The following is a 23,924-nucleotide window of genomic DNA, read 5'->3' as shown; positions in this document are numbered from 1 at the left end:
TCTTGAAGCTGCTTTTATTGCTGCTCTACTGCTACGCGAAGTTGTTTTTAAGGCCTCCTTGACATAGAAAATTCAATGTCCATAGTCATAATTAGTCTTGACTCCAAATCCCGCGAAAGGATTAGGCACTAGTCCACCATAAGGTGATCACCTTAAACCTATTTTCCTTCCCCCCTCTCCTCTTCTTTAGGTCTAGTCCTCTAGGTCACCTAGGGCATCAATTATCTCACAATCTAGCCATCCAAATACTTCGTTTTTTGGTCCACAACTGTGTTGGTGTGTCCTCAAGAAGCCCTCCAAATTTCATGAGATTCCAACGGTGGGATCTTGAGATATCACAAGCCCTAGCTCAAAGACCAATTCTTGCCCTTGGTTTCCCTTAGGCTAGAAACCTCACTGGGATCCTTGCATTGCCTTTCATTGAAAATTCATTCCTTGATCCCTTTCCCCTCCCTAACTAGGTCAAGCATATCATTGGTTGCTAAATCCTATTCCCTTGACCGAACCTTGGGTCCACTGGTCACGTGTGGTCCTATGCACTATTAAGGGTAATTCATCAAGGATCACTTGGAATCCAAGCTTTCACAAGAGTTTTAAGGCCTAGGAACCTCCATTATAAGATATATACCCTAAACCTAAACTTTAAAATTCCCCTTAAGCCCTTCCTTGAGAGCTTTCAATCTTGCCTCCCAAAGCAAGCAAGCCACATATTCAAGCCTCTCTTGTGAATATATTTCTAGGATCACCCCTCACCCTATCATTGGTCTATCCATTTCGTGATCCTCATCATAACGGGTCTCCTCCCATCAGTGAAAGTCCGTAAAGAGCAGGGAGCCTTAGCCAAGGTGACAGTGGGCTATTGCTCCATTGTTGCCCTTAGCCTAGTAGTAGCCCTTCAAGGATCCCCTTTTAGGACCCCTGCTAGTTTGAGTGGTAACATCCCTCAAGCAAGAAAAGGAGTACAATAAATTAGCACCCAAGGATTATGATCCCTATGAGGTGTTGCAAATGATAGCAAGTATGGCTTGCAAATTGCAGTTGCCTCTATCTTCACGTGTACATCCAACCTTACATGTTCTTTACCTAAAGAAGGTAATCAATGAGAAGATCACAATTCAAATTGTTTCACCAAAGATTATTGAAGAAGGGAAAGTCATACTAGAACTAGAAGCAATCCTTGAAACAAGTACTAAGTATTTGCAAAATTGAGCAATTATTGAGTATCTCATAGTGGAAGAACCTACTAGTGGAAGTAACATGGGAAGATGATTTTTTCGTGCAAAAACATCTACAAGTAATTAGGTGTTGAGGACAACACTTATTTGAAGTGGAGGGTCATGTTAAGTTTGTTACCCACCAAAAATGGGTAATCCCATAGGAGATTTTTTCTCCCATCATCTCTTCTAGTCGGCCAGCCAATGATCCCTACAACCAGCACTAGTCGATGATGATGTGCAATTCATATCTTTGCCCCCTACATCAACCATATGTTCCTCACCCATCCGACAAGAGTGCATGCCCGATGGTGGGCTTCTGATGAAAATGTAATTTATTCATTTTGCAATTGAGTGCTTATGCTTGTTTGTATTTGGGACATTTGACATGGATTATGGGGTGACTTGGAAGAAAGAGTGTTTTTGACCGTGATCTTGTTCCCACACCTTAAATGGGGGTTTAATCTTCGATCCTTGTCTAGGGTTGCGGGGGAGCTCCCCCTCAAATCCACTCCCAGAGCGCGCTCCCGCAAAAAAAAAATTTGCTCCTTGTCTTTTTCACAAAGATGTTCCAAATGCAATTTTTTTCAAAGAAATAAGAGTTTTTGAGTAGGGTAGCCTAATATTCAAGCCTATGGCCCTAATATTGATATGTAATTCATGGTAATGTTAAATTCTTAAAGTAAAAGTGACATCATTTTCATCCTTTTACTTAAATTTTTAACATTGTCATGAAATGACTCAGGATGTTTGAGAGTGGTTCCAACTTCATTGGATTTCATATGGAGAAAGTAGAATTTCAGATCTCACTCAAAATCCAGCAGACTTCTCAGTTTTTTAGGATTTCAAGATTGGGGGGGTTGCAATGTTTCCATTGGATTTTGTCATGTACTAAGGTATGGAACTCGTATTTATTCAAGAGCACCAAGCCCTCTATGTACATTGATGTTAGTGACATTTGTTATCGAACTCCTCTATCATGACCCTCCTAAAAATGTACCCACAATTCAAACAAAATCTTGACTTGACATGCTACGTTGTTTCTATATTATGTTAATTGCTTAGAGGGTGTTATTAATGACAAAGATCCCAAGGCACTGAAGAACAGGTACCCCATACCCAGGATCGATGAGTTGATGGATGAATTAAGAGGAGCACGGTTCTTCTCAAAGATTGATTTGAGATATGGGTACCATCAGATTCGCGTGAGGGAGCAGGACATTCCCAAGACTGCCTTTAGGTGTCACTATGGGCACTATGAGTTTTTGGTGATGCCCTTCGAGCTAACCAACGCCCCAGCTACATTCCAGTCTTGCATGAATCACATCTTCTGCAGTTACTTAAGGAAGTTTGTGTTGGTGTTCTTTGATGATATCCTCATTTACAGTAGGACTTGGGAGGAGCATCTCCAGCACATTGAGACAATATTGCGCATCTTGGAGGAGCAGCAGTTCTATGCCAAACTCTCTAGGTGTGAGTTTGGATTGACGGAGATGTTATACTTGGGACAAATCATAGGGGTGGACGGAGTGAGGGTCCATGAGGAGAAGATCAGGGCCATCAGAGATTGGCTGGAGTCGAGAAACGTGACAGAACTTCGAGGATTCATTGGCATTTGTACTTACTACCGGAAGTTCGTCAAGAGTTTTTGCAACAGAATGAAAGTAATCTTGTAAAAGGTCCAGCTGTCGATGAAAGATTTCAAGACAATTCTTTATATCAAAATGTGCCATCCACCTGTACCATTGCAGATCAAATCCATGATAGTGGAAAAGCAGGGACAAATTGTAAAAACAATGTTGACAATGGAAAGGAAGATCAAAAGCAAATTATACAAGAACTAATGCGGCTGGTAAAAAATATGGAGATCAATCAAACTAATCACGCCAATGATGTGAGAACTTTATGCACCCACTTGGAAAAACATAATAAGGAGATGAAGATCATGAAGATTAAACACTCTGATTACATAACTGACATGCAAAATCAACATGCTAAGGAAATTGAGGCCATCAAAACTAATCATGACACATAAATTAATTTTATGCAATGCAAGTTATGAGGCTTAGAGGAAAATATGACGACCATGAAAGCTAATCATAATAAGGAAATTAATTCTACGCAAAATAAATTATTGACCATGGAAGAAGACCATGCCAGGGAAATCAGTGCTATGAAGGTTGAACACTCTAGTCAGATAGATGCCATTAAAATACAGATTCAGAAATTTCAATAGCTGTCAGAGGATGAAAGAAACTAGGGAACGTCAATAGATCAGGAGCCTCTTTATCTGTTACAGCAAGCTCCATCATATTTTGAGGTCCTTTGTTCCTCTGAAAAGTGGATAATTGAAGGTGACCTGGATAAAAGGGAAATTAATAATCAGATTGATACTCACATGGTTAATCCACCAGTCATTGGAGATCAAGTTATAACTCATGGCACCTGTGAGATTGATCCATCATCCTTGGCAGGGCAGATGCAGAATGAAGAAAGACGTGTCACGCATATCTTACATACTTCATCTGAGAGCTTTGAAGCAGAAAGTTCCACGTCATCAGTAATACAGCCTGCCAGGAAGAAAAAGCGCAAGAGAAAGAGAACGAGAAGAAGATTTGATGCATCAGACGACCGCGAGCAACTTGACTTTCGGATAGGAAAAACTCCTACCATATGTAGAATTGGACATGGCACATCCGACAAGCCGCTGACAGATTTGCCTGAAAGCAAGCAAATGCTCAATCTACACTATATTGAACACATCTAATGCCATGGGGCATCCTTTGTATTGTATTTCTAACTCTACTCCTTGTTTTTGAGCATTTTCATTTCTGTTTTAGCATTAGATTTACTTTTTCATGTTGTCAGACTAGATAATAAATGGAAAGCTTATATCCTTTTTGTGCTTAATGTTATATGATGATTCTTGAATGGACACTACTTATTTCTATTGTGTGTTGCATGGATGCAGATTCTGGATTCTCACATTCCTACAGTGCAGCAACGTGTCCCCAAGTAGAGTCAGATGTTGACCACTACGTGTCAACTACCCATAGCAGTACACCCCCTTTTTCACAAAAGGGATAGCGCTTGATTGACGTGTTCGTGCCATTCGACAGTGATCATCAGCTCGATCTTGTTATGTTGTAAACCCAGTATGCATGTGTAAATTGTAAATAATCTTAGCAGATCTGAGTCATGTATGTAGATTGCCTAGGCAAACCTAATTTTCTAGTGATAATCTACGTTTCGGAAGGTTTTTTGTCTCACCGATCCATGATCGACAGAGTTTTCCTTCAGCGTAACCCCTAAGCTGGAATGAATTTTGTCATTAGAATTTTAGGGGAATCCTAGTGTGCTTCGAGTCTATGTGAAAGTAATTTGGAAATAATTCTAACTATTTGGTTAAGTTCTTTCAAATTGCTTGATTTGCTAGATTATATTTGTGTCGCAAGACTGGGTGGTCTATGAGGGTCTATGTCAAATGGGTTTTCCCCCTTGAGATGTAAAATTGTAAAAGTCATGATGTAAAGTGTCTTGAGGGTTAGAAAATGTTTTATCCCCTCATAAGTCCTAGGTCCTAAGTGATTTTTCCAAAGGCTAAGTTCGAGGATCCAAAAATAAAAAATAATATAATAATAAAAATAATAATAAAAAAAATAAAAAAATAAAAAATAACTAAAAAAAAATAAAAAATAATAATTTAAAAATAACTTAAAAATAAATAAAAATTTGAAAAATAAAATAAAATAATAAAATAATAATAACTCAACGTTTTGAGGAAATAAATGCAAGATTTTAATTTTTTAATATATTAAAATGCATTTAAAATTTCGACGGATGGGATTAGAAGAGATTTTTTTTTTTTGTAAGCTTGGTAGGACCTTCTCATTTTCGAGTTTTTACATGTCCATTATTCACCCCATTTCTGGGGAGGGTAGCACAAGAATCGAACCCAAGATCTCCGGTTCGGTGAGACTTCATTTCCACGGCCATTGCCACTTGAGCTACCCCATGCGGACGAGATTAAAAGATATTTTGATCTTCATCTACGGTCAAGATTAGTTTGACATGGATCATTCGAACTAGCCGTTGGGAACTTTTCCTTTAAATAGGGTGTTAGGGGTCATTTGAGATCAGATTGGATCTGAAAGTTTGGTGCTAAAGAAAGCTCTCTTGTAGTCATTTTTTGTGCAATAAAGAAAGACTTTGGGGTTGAAAATCTTGTTGGTGTTACTCTTCTGGAAATGCTGCAAGATCTTTTATTTTTCTACATAATTTTATTTTCAGTCATTGATAATAGTTTGATGAAGATTGATTCAGACACAGGTATCTTGTCTGATCTTTGGGGTTTGAATGATAGTTTAGATTTTGAAATATAATGGCAGGTATCTCCATTTGATCTGGATTTCACTATTGTTTTTTCCCTTTATGTTAATGGTTGATTTTAAGCTGTGCAGGAAATCTTAGTTTTGAGTTTACCGGGCGTTAGGGGAAGTTGTCGGCTGAACCAGCCAACTCCAGGATTGTGTTTTCTGAAAGAGCCCAGCCAGTTCTTGATCGCGGGCTTATTATTTGAAATTTTTTATGAATGCATGAAGGGTTTTCTGAAGTATCTCACATTAAAATTAAATTATGAAAATATCACTGTGGATTATTGACAAATCTGGTTGCTTAGGAGTCGAAAATCTATAAATATTGTAAATTTTTAGCTAATTTAGGGTTTTCAGTTTTGTTTCTTGCACATATTATTTTTGGGTGTTTTGTTTTTTGCCATTGTAGGTATAGGCTTTGAAAATTTTTCAGGGTTTCCATCATGCAATTTGGAGCATGAAAGATTTAAAATTTTGATTAGGTTTTCTGAAGAAGGTCAGCTATTTGCTTGCTGGGGTTTCATTTCCGCAGAAAGATTTTTAATTTTTTTTTGGGAGGCTCCTGGATTGTGCCAAGTTTCAGCATTGCTATTTTTGCTTAGCTCCTCCTCAACGCAGCCTTCATCGCTGGCCATTCTTTGCGTTGCTGCCAGTCCCTCTACGTAGCAACCTCCTCTCAGCGTCCTCACGCAGTCAATTTTTTTCAAAAACATGGCCCTTTGTTCATACAGCTCCAACGCTACTTCATTGCTCATTTGCGTATTGATCTCCTCTTTTTTTTGTTGCATCATACTCCTTCAGCTCCACCATCAAACTGCTTGTCAAAACTTGGGCAATACCCACACCCATCCTCCGTCCAAATCCTCATTCTGCGCATCCACCTCTGCCTGTACGTAGTTTCCAAAACCCTGCACTCCGCGTGCGCAGTCCGTCCTCCATTTCCTGCGTGCCATCACCTGCAAAAAACGTGTCCAAACCATCACCGCAGCTCCATCTGCTACCCTCTGTAGCAATCGGTGAAATTCTCGTCGAACGCCCTCCAACCTGTGATTCAAACTGGCAGCGTGGTGCCCCGTAGTTTTCTTTCCCCTGCATGCTGCCCCTAAAGTTTGCAAACCCTGCGGCTTCTCCTCATTATCTCGTAAACCTGCGTTCACCTGCACATCAAGCAACGTCAAATAAAATATTCGAAACCCTTTTGATTTGGTCTCCTTTTCTGTCTATATGCATTAAGTTATATATCAAGCATTTCTTCTTTATTAGATAATTCTTTTATATATATGTATATATTCGTTTGGGGTTTTGTAAGTTAGATTTTTTTAAATTTAGTTTTGTATGTTATTATAGTTTAGGGTGTAGGTAGTTTTTTGTATACATTTCGATTTTACTATATTCACTACATTTGAAATTAATAAATCATAAAAATATAAAAAGCATAAAAAAAAAGTTTTAATCTTTAGTTTTTATTTAGTTTAGGTTTAGTTAGTTTTTTTATCTAGTTTAGGTTTAGTTATATTTTTGTTTAGCTTCTTTGTTTTTATTTTAATTTAGGTTTCATAAATTTTTTTAAAATTTTTGTTTTCATTTAAAAATATAAAATTTCAAAAAAATCATGAAAGGCATAAAGTTTCATTTACTTTAGAATTTAGTTTAGTTTTATTTTATTTTATTTTTTATATATCAAAAATCATAAAAAATATAAAAAGAAAAAAAGAAAAATAAAAAATAAAAAATTCATAAAAGGTTAAAAAAGTTTCTTTTTATTTTTTTTAGTCTTTAGTTTAGATTAGATTTAATTTAGGATTTTAGTTTTAATTAATTTTTTTTTAGACTTAAAATTTTATTAATATATATATATATATATATATATATTAAAAATTTTGAAAAAAAAAGCTAATAAAAAATTGGAAATTCTTTTTTCTTTTTTCTGTTGTGGTGAAGTTAAATGTGCTTAAAATGTTTATATCTAGAGATTAACTGTTTGAAATTTCGTCAGCATTTAAATTTCGTGGTTGTTTAAAGTATTCCTTCTTTAGAAATTTAATTGCTGGATCATCGTCAAGGCATTGTGCATTTATTGATTATCTTGCATCTGGCAAAATTAATCTTTGCTTGGGTTATTTGATGATAAATGATTGTTAATCATGGAATTATAAAGTTCATGTTTCTGCAGCTTTTGATAAACAATTATTTAATCATTAACTCCATAAGGCACTGGTACATTAATTTCTAAATCAATCAAGTGCTAAATCGCCTTGTTCTGTCTCCCAACCCAACTGGTCCACAGTTGGTCTTTATCATCCCATAGGGTCTACCCCCCTTAGCCACGGTTGACGACTTAAACGGAGAGATCGGGGATCAGGGTGACAGTCCCCGGTCTGAGCGTTGTCGTAACAATCTATGCGACAACAGATATCATCCCTTATCTGTTGACGTGATGTTTGGTGCTAGCAAGGCTCCGAGAGCCAAGATTTGGATCCAAGAGAGTCAGGATATTCTCCGAGCTCTCAAGGATAATATGGCTACAACACAGAACCAGTAGAAGCTGTATGTCGATAGGGGTCGGGTGGAGAGACAGTTTGAGGTAGGGGACTTGGTCTACCTACGAGTACAACCATACCGACAGTCGTCACTGAAGCAGAAGGAGGCTGAGAAGCTCAAGCCCCACTTTTATGGGCCATACAGGGTGATACACAGGATTGGACAGGTTGCGTATGAGTTAGAGCTGCCCCAAGGCAGCAAGATTCATAACGTCTTTCATGTATCATGCCTGAAAAAGGCATTGGGGCAGCATGTGACAGTGACAGATGAGCTACCACCCACGGATGATGAGGGGCATTTGGTGTTGCAGCCAGAGGCTATTATTGATACTAGGGAGAGGTAGCGGCAGAGCAGGATGGTCCGGGAATTCTTGGTGAGGTGGAAGAATTTATCGGATGAGGATGCCACTTGGGAGAGTGAGAAAATTTTGCAGCATCCATCACTTCAGTTGCTTGAGGACAAGCAACATTTTACTGAGGGAGACTGTAATATTCCTAATTAGCCATGGCTAATTGGAATATTCGATTTTGCTCAATTTTGCCTTCTATATTTATTTATAAATAAAAAGGTGAGGAAAAGGGGGACATAACTCACCTTTAGAATAAAGTCACTCCCTAGTAGCACAATGTTGTGGCTTAAAGGGTAGCCAAGGGGGGCAAAGGACCACACAGAGATAGGGCCCACGCAGACACTTGGAGGGACTGTGCGAATGGAAAGGAACACGTGGCAAGAGAGGGACTACGTTGGAGGAGGTGGGCCTTGGGATTGAGAGAGGCCAACGCTATAAAGGAGAGGGGAGCCTCCTCATTTTGTCTTTCGATTATGAGCATTTGAGTTAGTCACTTCGACTTGGAGCACGTTCGCTGTTTAGCCTGTCTGCAACATTGTTTAGTGCACTGAGTGTGTTCGTTCGAAGATCTCACCCTTAGCCCCGGGGGACTTCGAGTGCCTACTCGGGCAAGGTATTTTCAGCAGTCTTTTTGCAGTAGTTTTGGTCTTTGGAATTGAGGTGGAGCTGAGCATTGGAAGACTGCGCAGTCTTGAGAGAGAGGGATGTAGTTCTTTTGGGAGCAGTTTCGGGTTGAGGATTTGTGGAGGAGTTGAGCTGGGATATTGAGCAAGGGTTCAACTCTTGCATATTGGAGGGGTTTGGCAGAGTTTCAGGCAGTATTTTGGAGGATTTTACTTAGTGGAAGCGCAGGGCCTTGAGGGATTGCGTGATTCCCCAAGGTGGCGATTTTCGGGGGTCAGCCATTTCAAGGAAGCTTTCTGGGTTTTTCTGGGTTTTCTGAGTAGGGACAGATTCCAGAGTTTCAATGTTTTCTGAGGAGGGGACAACCCCAAATCCTCATTTGATTTCCAACAGTAGCAGCAACACGACAGTTTTCCAGCAGCATCCACGCAGAGGCCATTCCTTTGTTATTCTGAGTGTATTGTTTCACTTGCTTGGTGCAAGTCGAGGTGCCATCCTTCTAATCACCTCCTGTACTCATTCCATTACTCAGTATAATAAAATGGCTTAGCATTTCTCTCTGCATTTCTCGAGTATCTGCTTATATTGCATGCTTCTATTATTATATGTTACAACACTGTTATTTTTATCATTTTGAGTTTCCCGGTTATTATATTATTTGTGCGTATTTGGTTGGAGTTCACTGGGGTTTAGGGGAAAATCTCTGAAACGGGATATTACAACCATCATCTTTTCTAGTCGATTAGTTAGCAGCCCATGTAGCCACCACTTGCTGATGACAATGTGCCATTTGTATCTTTGCCACCTGCATCAGCGATATGTTCGTTGCCCATCCAATAAGAGCACATGTTCGAAGGTGGGCTTCCGATCAAAAAGAATTTTATTCATTTTGCAATCGGGTGCTTATGCTTGTTTGCGTTTGGGGCATTTGACATGGATTATGGGGTGACCTGGAAGAAATAGGGGTTTTGACCATGATCTTGTTCTCTCACCTTAAATGGGGGTTTAATCTTCAATACTAGTCCAGTGGCACCTCCCCTAATGGCCCAATGGGTATATGAGGGGCACTATTTGAGAAGCCTTGGTTGAGATAGGATGGCCCCATCTCTCCCTATTCCATACTTACCTCTTTCCATCTCACATTACAAGCCCTTATTCCACCTCCCTTCTTTGGGTTCAACTGACCATTGGTTCTTTGGGATTTGGCACCCATATATCCTCATATGTGGGTAGGGCCTGAAACTAGGCTTTGGGAGGTTGATGTAGCTAAAAGAACAAAAAAGAGAATATAAGGGCCACAAGAAAAATAAAAGAAAGAATATCAAAATGCGAAATATGGCTAGGACATACACGTTAACACGTGGGAAAAAGCCTAGTGTGAGCTCTACATCACTCATTATGGCATCACCCTATTCATGAGTACATGTTGCTCTTTCACTTCATGAAAAGGAACCCTTGCATGTCCAATCCTAATGGCTCACTGCCACATCATTAAGGGGTAATACAACTGCTATACATCATACAAAGCAAGTTCTAACCCCTGAGCTATGAACAATAATACAAAGAAAAATCAAGAAAAAGTAAAAGGCGCACAAGAGGGGTGGAAAATAAAAGGTTAAGTTGGTAACTCTTGCATCCACAATTGGTCCCTCCTCACATGTATACACTTAGGATTGGGATCCCCATCATGCTACCACCATTGACCGTGGCACTTTTCCATGAAGTCTTCTCCCCCTCTGTTCCATCATTATGAGTCACTAACACATCAATTGAAGGGTGGAGCAAGGGAATGTTCTTTACCCTTGTGTGTTGGAAACACTTAATAGGGTTGTCCATTAGCCACTCCCACCTAGGGAGGTAATGCCATTGTGAGTTCAAAGCTCTAATTTTGGAAGGTAAGTCATATGTGAAGTGTTAAATAGCCCTTTACTTTCAAGCTTGGTCCACTTAGATGCATAAATCATTATTGTCCCCGATGATTGGTTGCTTGCATTAGACGTGTGATTGTCAGGTGCTTCCACAACCATGATTTAGGCACCTTAAATGGCACCCAAGCCTCCAGAGGAGCATATTGACATTCACAAGTGGAGCATTGAGAGCCTCGGGTCTCTAAGTAGTAATGGCATGACATTTGCACCCCTGGACACCTCTTAAACCTAGGATGTCTTGCCACTTTGCAAACTATTTGACAATTCTTTAGGATTATATACATTGGACCTAGCATGCCCATGACTAACCTTAGCACTCTAGAGGTATGGCAGTTGATCCAGATCCCAGATGAGGATGGTCTCACCTCTTGAGACATGGGAGGGCTTGTAGCACCTGGAAAGCCCTCAAAGTTGGAGCAAAGGTGGGCACTTTGCCTTGTTGGAGACCCAAAAGATCCCATTCTGATCCCCAAGATGAAATTTGGGGTTCATAGAGAGATTTTGATAGAAGTGTGAAGGCCAACCTTTACATCCTGATTTTTAGAGGGCTTCTACATCACCCATGGAACCTTGATCCCTCAGTGCATGCCGTAGAGAGCCTTAGGCATGGATGACATCAACTTATCTAGCCATACAACTCACATGTGAAATCCAATTTAACAAATGAACCAGAATCTAAGATGTGTGCCCTAAATTTTAAAAATTAAATTAGACATTCCATAAAAGATACCCATATTTTCAGTTTACTTGTACATTTAAATAGTTGGGATGCAAAAGAATACCTAGTTATTTGATTGAAGGTGTTTTTGATTTGTTGTTGCTCCCGCTCCTGCTACCAAATCGACTTTTTCCTCCCAGCCTATCTGGGGATCAATCTATCCATTTCCCCAGATCCAGAAGACTTCGTATTTGAGGTCTTCTAGTCCCCGTGCCCAAAACCCCAAGAACAATTACTCAAATATCAAATTTCCCTCCATAGATTCACGCTGTCCCTCTGTCTATTACTTCTCTGTCAAACCTCCTTTGTCTTCGCTTCTTGGTAAGACTCCGTAAATCCTCCAAATTTCCCCAAAATTTCCCTGCCTTTTACCTCCTTCGCTTCTCCTTATATCTCCAAAACCCCACCGCTTCAGCACCAAGATTTTTATTAAATTATCATTTCCTTGCCTTGTCGGTCATGAATGCTTGTGATGACATTTGTTTTTGAGGCGATCCCTATTAACAATTATACTATAATATTAATCACCATATCTGATTTAATTGAATTGAGTCGGTTCACCAACTCTTTTAATTGAATAAAACTATTAGTAGGATTTAAATGTTTTTTGTTGGTGAATGTTTTCAACGTATTTTAATATATATATATATTTATTATATCCCTATATATTTTTTAAGTTGTATAAAAGAACGATGTGTTATTTGTAAGATGTATATAAGGATTGAATGAAAAGTTTATTTAATAGCTTTATTTAATTAGTAATTATATTAACTCATTCATCTATAATTAGACCGTCATCATAGCCACTTAGTATATATACATATATATTTTTCTTTTGAATAATGTATTAGTTATATATTATGATGGTGTGTTAAGTTATGGTAAGTTCTATGCTTATAACAATTTACTTCTTTTTCTTATTATATTCCACAGATTAGCAATCACATGTACATAAAGTAAAGTGCAGATAGAATATTAAATGATTGATAGAAAACAAGCCAAGACAAGAGACACAAGATGTGGCGGCTAGCCAGGGACAAACCCCACAATGTGTGGGGAAACCCTTTGATCAAATCTTCTTTTATCTTCAATAATTCAGCAGAGAGAAATAGTACAATAAATCTGATCTATATCAGCAGTAGAAAACCCTAGATTAGCAGCATCAGCGTTAGCGGTGTCATCGTCAAACTACGGCAGACGATATTTCACAAACCGATCGTCGGATCGGCTTGATTCCACCACCAAAAGTTGCGGATTCCAGAGGAGGTTCAGATGAACCTACAACGTAGTTCAGATGAGGAGATCTTCTAGCCCACGTAGGTCAAACTTCACTTCTGCAGTTGCAGCTTTAGTTTCAACAGCTTCCTTCAAACTAAGGCAGTCGATATCTTGCAAACTGTCCGTCGGATTGACTTGATTCCACCACCAAAAGTTGCGGCTTTCAAAGGAGGTTCAGATGAACCTACAGTGCAGTTCAAATGATGAGATCTTCTAGTCCACGCAGGTCAAACTTTACTTCTGTAGTTGCAGCTTCAGTTTCAACAACTTCCTTCAAACTAGGGCAGTCGATATCTTGCGAACTGTTCGTCGGATTGACTTGATTCCACCACCAAAAGTTGTGGCTTTCAGAGGAGCTTCAGATAAACCTACAACGCAGTTCAAATGAGATCTTCTAGTCCACGCAGGTCAAACTTTACTTCTGCATTGCAGCTTCAGTTTCAACAGCTTCCGGCTTCACATGTGTGAGGGAGAAATCCTTTTTTGCGCAATAGAGAAGAGACTCTTTTCTGCGCAGTAGAGAGAGATGTGATGAGATGAGTGAGACCAAATGAGGAAAAGTCCTCTTGTATTTATACACAACGTTGGTGTTTGAATAGATGCGACTATTGGGCTTCTGAGCCTACATGAGTTGTAGGTCGGCTTGATAATAATTCCATAATCAAAATAAATTCATATCTCCATGAATACTTATCGGAATTGGATGATCTTTATATCAATCCTACACCTCTCGACGAGAGGAATCTAATGAACATATTATCAGCCATGAATAAGATGACCCACATGAAGTTTGGCCCTAGTTGCCAATTTTAACATGGTGGTAGATACATTATGTACCCCACTGAATATATACTTAAAGCTTTCAATAATTAATTTGTTTATCCTTTACATTTTGATAATAAGTTAGTATGTATACTAGCACAGTGCATACGAGGCATGCATATGTAACTATCATATGCATGCCTCATATGCATGCTAATAATCATGTTCTATTCGTAATTCGAGATGGTCATTACATCACATGTGTGGGATTTCTTTATGTTTTAGGTCTTGGCTAATGGGTTGGCTTGTAAACCACCTCATCATTGGAATTTATTTCTTGATTGGCGGATTTTTGGCATAATTATATCTATTCCTCCTCATATAAATAGAGTAGAGGACATTTGAATTATCATCATCACTTGGACTTGAAATTTCGGCCTCTCTTAGGAGAATTTTGGCTTCTTTGTCTTGTGGAGGAAATTGAATCTATGGATGCATTTTGATATTTGGAGGTACTCACTTGTCTATGGAGCTATTGTCTTGGATCAGTGGATGGAATTTCATGCATGTTATTTTGCATGTTTAATGTATGGAATGCATTGAATCTAGGGTTTTCTATTGTGCCCTAATTTATTGAAAATCTATTTGGTAGAATCTGGATATCATTATTGCATGCATTACTCATGAATAACATGTGAATGATAATCCTAGTGGTGAACTTTGATTAGCTCTCCCATGAAACTTCTTGATGCATTGCATAGGTAATCGCAAGGGTTTTTGATGCCAAGGCATCAATTATCCTTCCTCAAGAACTTTTAACTATCTAATCAACTCATAGACTCCATCCTCCGAAGGAGCTAGGCACTGGCCCTCCTATGTTGGTGATCAAATCACTTGTCATCCATAAATTTTCCTCTTTCTTCTCTTGAACAAATCAACCCCTTTTAGTCCAAGCTAGGGCTTGGTGCGAATTTATGGGGAGGAAGCATTCTTGAGATTAGAGAGCCTAAACATCAAGAGGATAGTATTTGCTACAAAATCTCTCCTTTTGGTGGGAATTCACTTCAATCTAGTCCATAAATCCCTTTTCTTGGGTTATTTGCCCTAGGGTGAAACCCTAGTTTGGATTTAGCTTTAACTTGCGGGCTTCTTAAGGGTTTTATGTGGTTTTGTCTTGTTGAAAATCATTGTTGGAAACCCTTTCTTGGCATCTTGACCTTGGGTCATCCCAATTCTCAACCAACTAATCAAACCCTAGGTCATATTTGCCCATTCTAGGCCACTACAAGGAAACCGAATTGCTTCCTCTTCATAAAGGTAGCCTTGAACATAAAATTGTACCTTTCCCTTGGAAGCCTCTTTGTCACCTTGCACCTTTAAGTTTAGAATACCTATTAGGTGGCACATATACTTACCAAAACTCTTGCCATTATTGGAAATCCATAAAGAGCATGGTGTAGTGGTTGTGGTGATAGTGGGTCACTATCTTATTGTTATCACTTGGTTTAGTGCTTGCCTTGTAGGGTACCCTCTATAATGCCTGCTAGATTTTGTGGCAACAAAGTCTTAGACAAAGCCCCATGTAAAGACCTAGATATTGTGTTATATTTCTATTGTAATATTAGTGTTGTTTACTAGACCTTTTAATTGTAATTGTACTCTTTATCTCATATATATATTTATATGGTAAGCTGACCTAGTTTTATTATCATCTCATTTCATTTGGTACATTAGTTCTGTTGGAAAATGAGGTTTCCTCCCAGAAGAGGCATGTCTTTCATTCTTATATCTATTTCTTAAGGCATGTGTTGGAGAATGTAACTAGTGTTGGTCTTCATAATGTAATATAATCTATCATTGATGTATTTATTATATTTATTTTTAGTCAAAGCATGTTCTTCATGCTTATAAAGTCAAAAGAGTAAAAAATAAATTATTTTGAGTCAAATAAAAATGTACTTGAGTCATGTCCCATTTGGACATTTGTAAGAAAAAGTATTTTGAATTTTATATTGAGTCAAAGTCCACCAAAATAGTCAAAGTTGGCCCTCCTTGGAACAAGTTGACCTGGGCCTCCAAGAGCCACCTATTCAACCTCCTGGACAACTATATATTAGAGGCAAGTTCGACCCAATTGAAGATCATCCATTTGACCAACAAGATACATCTGAAGACTGAAATCAACTAAGAAGAGTTAAGAAAGTCAAGGAGAGAGAAGAACGAAGTCAAAATCAAGAAGAAAATTCCAAGTTTGAACGAAATTTTGACCTTGGAGTAGCTCGCACGCGTGATAGTGATTTTTGTGAAAAGGGTCGAATTTTCTGAAGTTACCACAGGGTCAAATTTCAGCCTCCTATTGCAGGTTTGAAATTTCTAAACGTTGACTAGATTTGGACAGTTTGACCATTGTTGACTTTGACTAGAGTTGACTAGATTTGGAGGTGACTTGGAGGAGGGTTGGACTTGACATTTTGGTGGCAGTTTTGGGTCTTGGTCTTGGTCTTGGAAATCTCATTTTGATCTGATTCTATAAGAGAAGGATTGTTGGGTTTCCCCCTTGTGGGGTTTTTCCTTGGCTTGGAGCCTAATTTTTGTCTCTTGCTTCTTTGTGATCTCTATACTTTTCTGGAAGACTGAATAATTGTATAATTTCTTGATGAAGAAGACTTAACAAGTAATAAGAAGAGTGATAATATTCATAAGTAATTATCAAGAAAGAGAAATCAATCATAATCTACATTCTACTTGGTTTCTCAACATGGTTTTAGAGCTAAGGTGAAGGAAGGAAGATCACACTCTTGAAGACACCATTGAAGTAGCAACTCTCCCTCACTTGAAGACATCTTTGAAAGGATACTCTTGTAGCAACTCTCCCTCAAGTTAGCATTCCTCCAAGTCTCTATGTCTAACACTTCTAATCTAATGACATCTTTTTGCATGGAAAGCAACAAGCTTGAAGGTGCATCCAACTTCAAGGCTTGGAAAAAGAGGATTGATTTAGTCCTAAGGGAAAATGAAGTCATGGAATTCGTTGTGTTGGAGAATCAACTAGGGCAACATTAGGGCATCTTTTATTTTAACTTCTCCTTACTTGACAATTATTTGTGATATTATGTTCTTCTTCTTAATTATACTTATGTTCTTATCATCAAATAAATGCCAAAACAATGAAGATCACAACCATATAAAGATGAACACAAGATATAGGCTCCAAGCCAGCGCAAAACCTGTCCAAGGGGAAAACCCAGAAAGAACTTCTTTTCTTATAGAATCAATTCAAAGGAGACATCCAAGACCAAAACCAAGACCCAAGATTATCACCAACAACCAAATCAACCATTAAAAAATTCTTCTGCAAGGCAAGACAAGATCTCCAACGAAGCAACCAAGTCTGCAACACCTTTGTGTTGTTTCAGACCTGTTGCATGCCCAGAAACCCTTGGCCTCTCGCACGTGTGAGCTGTTTCAGGCATAATTTCAGAGATCAAAACTTTCTAGGGCTTCTCCCTTCTTTGCTAAAGTTTCTCTGCCTTCCAAGACCTTCACATCCTTTTCCAATTGCAGATCAAGTGCCCAAGATGTGAGATAGACGTATGTTACAATAGGTCGATGTTCCATCTTTATATAGCTTTCCAAGAGGCTCCATTAGCCCTCTCTAGGCCGACTTGGTCTTGGTAGCCTTCTAGACACTTCTATATTAAAAATAAATTTTATTTTCTTGATACAAATGCCTGAATGGGTCTTTTACAATATGACAATGACACTTTGACTCATGTAAACCCTAGGAGCATTAAATGAATGCTTGACCTAGTGAAAAATAACTTGAGCATGAAACCCATGCTTTACAAAAATAATATTCTTTTGATTTTTACATATTTTTCTTTCTTCATTTGATAGATACATAAGAATTACATTATGACATGAGTCAAATGACAATTATGAAGACCGAAACTAGTTACATTTTTCAACACTCCCTCTTAACTAGGGAGGAATTCATAATTGTCCAACCGGTACAAGGACACTACTCCCTTTGAAGAGTTCTCATAAGAAGAGTCGGATTGATAAGTCTTCTATAAGCATCAACATTATAACCAACACTGTCTTTGAGGCCTAACTTGACAAGCTCACTTTCATTCGAAAGCATTATGCTGGGAGCCTTTATGTGTGATACCACACTACCTCTACAAGGCATATACGCCATCCGAATGTTCATAAGGTATGTCCTTTTAAGACTATTCTTATTTTGGATTTCCAATCCTGAATCCTCAAAGAATATTGGTCCTTTTCGACAACTCTTATCTTGGACACCTGTCCTATCCTCAAAGAGTGTCAATCCCTTTCTTTTCTTTGATGCTATATCCTCAAGGAAACCATAGATGCTTACCCAATCCTCCACCATTCCCTCTTCAAGGCCTTCACTTAAACTTACGGCTGTTAGTCCTGGTCAAGTGTATGACACATGAAGAAGAGAATGCACATGTGATGTCCAACATCACATCCTCTCAACCAGAGAGGATATCCTATTCCTTTTGATTGGGGAATAGATCCTTGCTCCTATTCAAGGAGAATCCTTTACCCCCTCTCAATTCTAGAGGGGATTCTTGTCTTCCTTTCTAATCAGAAGTCATAATCACAAGCTCTCTAGCTTGTCTTCAAAGATTATCAGCTACTAGTTCTTCATAGCTGTATGGCTCCCTCTTTCCTTTGCATCTCATTGTATCGAGCCTGCTTCCTTCCTTGGTATCATGGAGCCATCTTCTTCCTTTAATCTTGTGACAAGGTTCAGGTCATCAATTTTGCACATCACTTTCATCTTGTCATTATTCATGAAGGCATTATATTGAGTTTTTCCAAACTTCAAGCTGATCATAGCTTCTTCATGAAAGTGATCTCATTTATTGTTGTACGAACTTGACCTTCAGGTTATCTTCTCGCACTGCTACCTTTCAATCCCAAGATGAGTACATCTTGACTTCATATATCAGATATTGAGCTTGCCTCAACATTCTTCATGTATTCCATCCATACAATTGAACTTGCCTCAACTGTCATCATGTATTCCTGCAATATCTTTTCAGGTAGCAAAAACAATATGTTAACTAGATAACCGACAACAATTATTAATATTAGAGTTACCTCATCAAGACAACCTTCTCAAGAAAGCATCAACATCCTTATGATCTATCTCTACTAGAATCTTCCTTCATGCATCAGAGTGCCCAAGGATTGAACTTGATTACCAAGTTACCATTTTTCTTCCGGAGATTATACTAGATGTTGATTATTATTATATATATTCTAGTGAGAAAGTCTTAATATTCTATCCATTCTAGAGTAAGTCAAATTCATCTTCTTAGGCATCATATAACCAAATGAAAGATTCACTATGCATAATTTATGACCAACTTTTCTTACAGGATTATATGAATCCTACCCAAAAGTTACTTTAAACATGCATTCTTAATCTTTCACACAATCATCTAGCTATATGTATTCCATAATGAGCCTGCAACTTGACCAATTGCATTCCTTCATCCTTTTAAGAGTATTGTTTCCATACAATATGGAATATATACTAATCCTTGTCATAATGCTTTTTCCAAGAACCTCCCAAAATGATGGTTCTTATAGGATCTTGAGGATCCACCTTAGCAAAATGACTACCTCTAACATAATGTTAGATAATGTATGGATGAACATTATGCAAAATGGTCCCAAACTTCTCATTCTTGAAAAACTAGATGATTCTTACAAAGCAATTCAATCAAGTAGACTCTAAATATGCTACTATCACATGCTTCTATCTATGATGCCATACTAAATCAAGATTCTTCTAGAAAATACAATGATGCATGCTTACTTCTTTAATTAGCAATGAACTTGTTAGCATTGATTCCTTCATGGTCCTTACAGTTCCCTCCTTCCATCATGCTTATCATTTTCAAGTACTTAGCAAGCACGAGTGTTGCTTTGATTTGTTCTTTTATTTATCTTGCTTCCTTTATGTACCTGCAATTTTCATCAACAAGTACAACCAAGCAAAATGCACAAGAGCATGATGTCATTTATGATAATCTAGGGTTTCCATGGTTTTCAGAGGGTATACTCCTAGGGTTCTTAAATAGAAACCCTAAATTCCTTGATCTTTCCCTTGGAAACTTCAACCTTAGGGTTTTGATGTCATATCCTATGGTTCATTCAATTCAACCCTTGCTAGGGTTTACCATATACCTTAGATCTTTCTTTCAAACCCTAAATATCAAGAGCTAGGGTTTTTAAACAAGGGGACAATTATATATGGTTTCTTTTTCTAGGGTTTCCCGATCCATATTTCTTCTAGGGTTCCAAAATCCTTTTAAAAAGAAATAAAATCCGTAAACCCTAGATTCTTATTATGCAACAAAACCCTATTATATATGTAGACCTATGTATACAACAATTATACATATCTTTGTGACATACCTTCAAAGATCCAATCCTTCATGTGCCAATACTTTGCTTTGCGACCTTATTTAAGTTGTTAAACAAGTCATAAGGCCACTCTCAAATATGACTAACAATCAGGGACTGCCATCCACACCAATAATTCAATTGCCGGTTCCCGTTCGTTCAAAACCAGATCTACAGGAACCTTGGATACACCTTGCGTGCAACCCATACGTTTTCCGACCATAAGAGTCGGGAAGAACGACGACCCAATCGTTTGTCAAAGACACGACAATAAAGGAGGGTACCGTCATGATCCCGAGAACCTTCCTTCCGCTGTAGGTATGAGAATACTCCTCTGTCGCTTTATCGTGAATGACATTGTATTCATCCCATACTCAAGCCTCAAATCTTCAGGAAGATCACCTATATATATGCCATTATATGAATATTAAAGTCTTACGATCAACTATAGTTCTAGAATTACTGTGGAGTTAACGATATTGGATCCCAGAAAATGGAAGGTAGTAATGATATTGCAAATGAATGTGATCCCGCGAGCCATCAAAATTTTGATCCATAATGATTTTCAATAGATGCGAATCACAAAAATTCAAGTTACTGTAAATGAAGCCACTGAGCCATTGTGCATACAAATCGAATTTGTCACGTCGTTTCTTAAAAACAAATCACCGAATTTTTATAAGATACGAGCCATCGACGAGTTATGGATCCGAGTCTTTGCGGGCCACCGATCACGATTATAATTTTGATGTGAGCCATCAAGCCTCAAATGTAGCCATGCCATCTGATCTCATCACTACAACTGATTTATTGAGAAAGCTTTAATTGTATGAGCCACTATGAGCTGTGAACGATGCCATTTTAAAACATCTAAGGCCATCCTTCGATAAAACATAAAAGATATGTGAGGTTAGCAAGTTGATGCATCATGTCAAAGTGCGACAAAGGAGTGCACATCATACAAAGTGTGATCATAATATATCCGAGCCATTAAAAAGTGAGCGAGAACCTTAGATGTAAGATTCAAGCCTTGAAACTGTGTAGCATGTAAATAGGGACAAATACCAATTCAGGAATGCAAGCAAGCTATATTTATGCAAATCCTTTATAGAGAGAAACCATAGAGATGTTAAGCTCAAAATTCTATTGAACCTTTAGGAGTTCCATCAATAGTGTGATCTTCAAAACTTCTTCCTTTGGCCTTCGCTCAGATACCATGTTGGAGAATCGACTAAGACAACATTAGGGCATCTTTTATTTTAACTTCTTACTTGACAATTATTTGTGATATTATGTTCTTCTTCTTAATTATACTTATGTTCTTATCATCAAATAAATGCCAAAACAATGAAGAACACAACCATACAGAGATTGTAATGACCCACCTATAAATAAAATAAGAGTATTAGCATACATACGAGTCCTCCATACGATAGCTACGTATGCATGGACCCGCATGTATTGCACTATATACAAGCTAGTTACTATAGGAGGAGATATAAATTAAGGTAATGAATTAATACCTCACTAGAGTATCATATATATGATAAATCCTTAAAACCAACAGAAAATGTTAATTTTAATTTACAAATTAAAATTTAAAATTTAAAATTAACAAAATAATAATATAAATTAATTAAAATTATAAATTAAATAAATCAAATTAATTCATTAAAATAATAAATAAACTTTATTAAATTATATCGGCGTATCCAAATAAAATCAACGAAATCAAATGATTTCATAAAAGTTACACATAACAAAATATTGACACGGAGATACGAGGAAGGCGGTGGATGAGGAAATAAAAGGTGGAAGGAAATCTCGAAGAAAAAAGGGGAGGAGAAAAGACTGAGAACAATTTTAACACAGATACAGACACTCTTGAGTCTTGATTGTACTGGAGTTTTTGTGCACGAGGGATCAGATTGCTTCGATTGGAAAGCATTATGAGACTATGTACCCAGGTTGTACCCAGTTCGACAGGGTGGTTTTGGACATTTTAGTAATGTAGCCAGCGCAGACATTTGCAACCATGACAAAAATTACAATAGAGGACAAAAATTACAGTAGAACAATTACAGTGGAGCTTTGCAGTGGAGCAGATAGGTTGGTATTCAATATTTAAATTCTTCTTAAAATTACATATTCTGATATTTGAATTTAAGTTCTTTACATTTGAATTTAAGGTCTTTACATTTGGTATCAGAGGTCGGTTTCGAACTCTTCCGGACCTTCTAGGCTCTCCTTATAATATAGAATTAGTATGAAACTCAATTGTAACCTCTGTTAAAAATCTCAGTGAATTTTATATATATATATATATATATATATATATTTTGGGTTGTAGAATTGACATAACCAACATGATATCATTTCATGCCCACTCTGCATAAATTCTTAATTCTTGTATACGCATTTCCACTCCAGGGCCTGCGTTAGACTAACTTGTACATTGCACCCTTAATTGCAACCACGAGTTGTTTTTATTTTATATATATGCTCAAAGCTGTGTGCGTGTCCATAACCACGAGTTTATAGCTCAAATTCAGTATAGGTAAACTTTCCCATGAAGTCGTTCAACGATTTTGAGTAAGAGAGGACGAAATTACGAATGTCAAATTTCGGGTTAATGAATTGTGCAGAAACCATGGTTTTGTCAATTGACGTTGCAATTACTCACCGAAATAATTTGCCTGGATGAGTTTTCATAATAAGCTAGAAATTTCGTTAGGGCTGAGCTCTCTTTAATCTTCTAGTATGAAACGAAATATATGACGACTTAGAAGACTTTTTGAATCTTAATTTTCTGTAGGACCAATTTTCTATTGGGGAACACCTTGCCATTATTAATGAATTCAATGTTTGATGCTGCATACCCAGACAAATATAAGAAAATCCAAAGACCACAAGGCCTGTGTAAAAGAGCCAAATCAAACCTGACAACCATTGTGAATTCTTGTTCCTACAAAGGTATTATCCTTAGAAGAAAATTTCGAGAACAAAAGATAATGCTCTTCAAATTTCAGATATAAGGGTTATCTTCAAACAATTTATAAAAAGAAGCTACAATTTTCCAGAAAGTTTGTAGACACATTAGAAACAGGGATAGCAGTTTCATTTTCGTGAGCATTTCAACAGAATATTTTGTTAAAAAAAACTGAAATATTTAGGCACTTGGGAGAAATATACAGAAAATTTTATTTTCTAGAAATATGTTTTCTTTTTAAAACTCCAATAGTGTGTGAAACAAGAATGAAGACCCATATTATCGCCAACATCTTGAGCTATTGAATAGCTATCCATCACTCCCTGTCGTCACAACGCGAGCCTCTTAAAATGTAGATTTCTAATCTTGTTTTGCTAAAACATCAGCGTCGTCAGTATCCACTAAACCATAAATGATGGGCCATGGCTATATCTGCTTTGATAAATAGCAAGAGCATGGGCTATGTGACCCATCATCGTAGATCTATTCCATTTAAAACCCTGTTCAAAATTAGAACTTGATATTGGAATTCGCCATCGCCATCGCGATCATCGTAATCACAAAGAAAGATTAAAAAAATTCCAAATGAGAACATATAAATAAAATGAAAGGATTAGGATTAATATGATTTGGGTATAAACCGACAGCATGGTATTAGTCGTGACAGCAAGGTATTAGTCGTGTCTAGTTAAATTTTA

At 37.6% G+C, this 23,924-nt stretch overlaps 1 protein-coding gene across 2 annotated transcripts in view; it reads left to right on the top strand.

Annotated features, from left to right (window-relative positions):
* The window catches only part of LOC149205638 (DNA-(apurinic or apyrimidinic site) endonuclease-like), a 447,710-nt gene that overhangs the window by 285,533 nt on the left and 138,253 nt on the right, over positions 1-23,924 (top strand). The window lies entirely within an intron of this gene.

Source organism: Pinus tabuliformis, chromosome 1_2 (assembly GCF_031772625.1).
Source record: "Pinus tabuliformis cultivar Carrire ecotype Pingquan chromosome 1_2, CPIR1, whole genome shotgun sequence".
Classification (NCBI taxonomy): domain Eukaryota; kingdom Viridiplantae; phylum Streptophyta; class Pinopsida; order Pinales; family Pinaceae; genus Pinus; species Pinus tabuliformis.
This window is presented reverse-complemented; position numbering and strand designations above follow the sequence as displayed.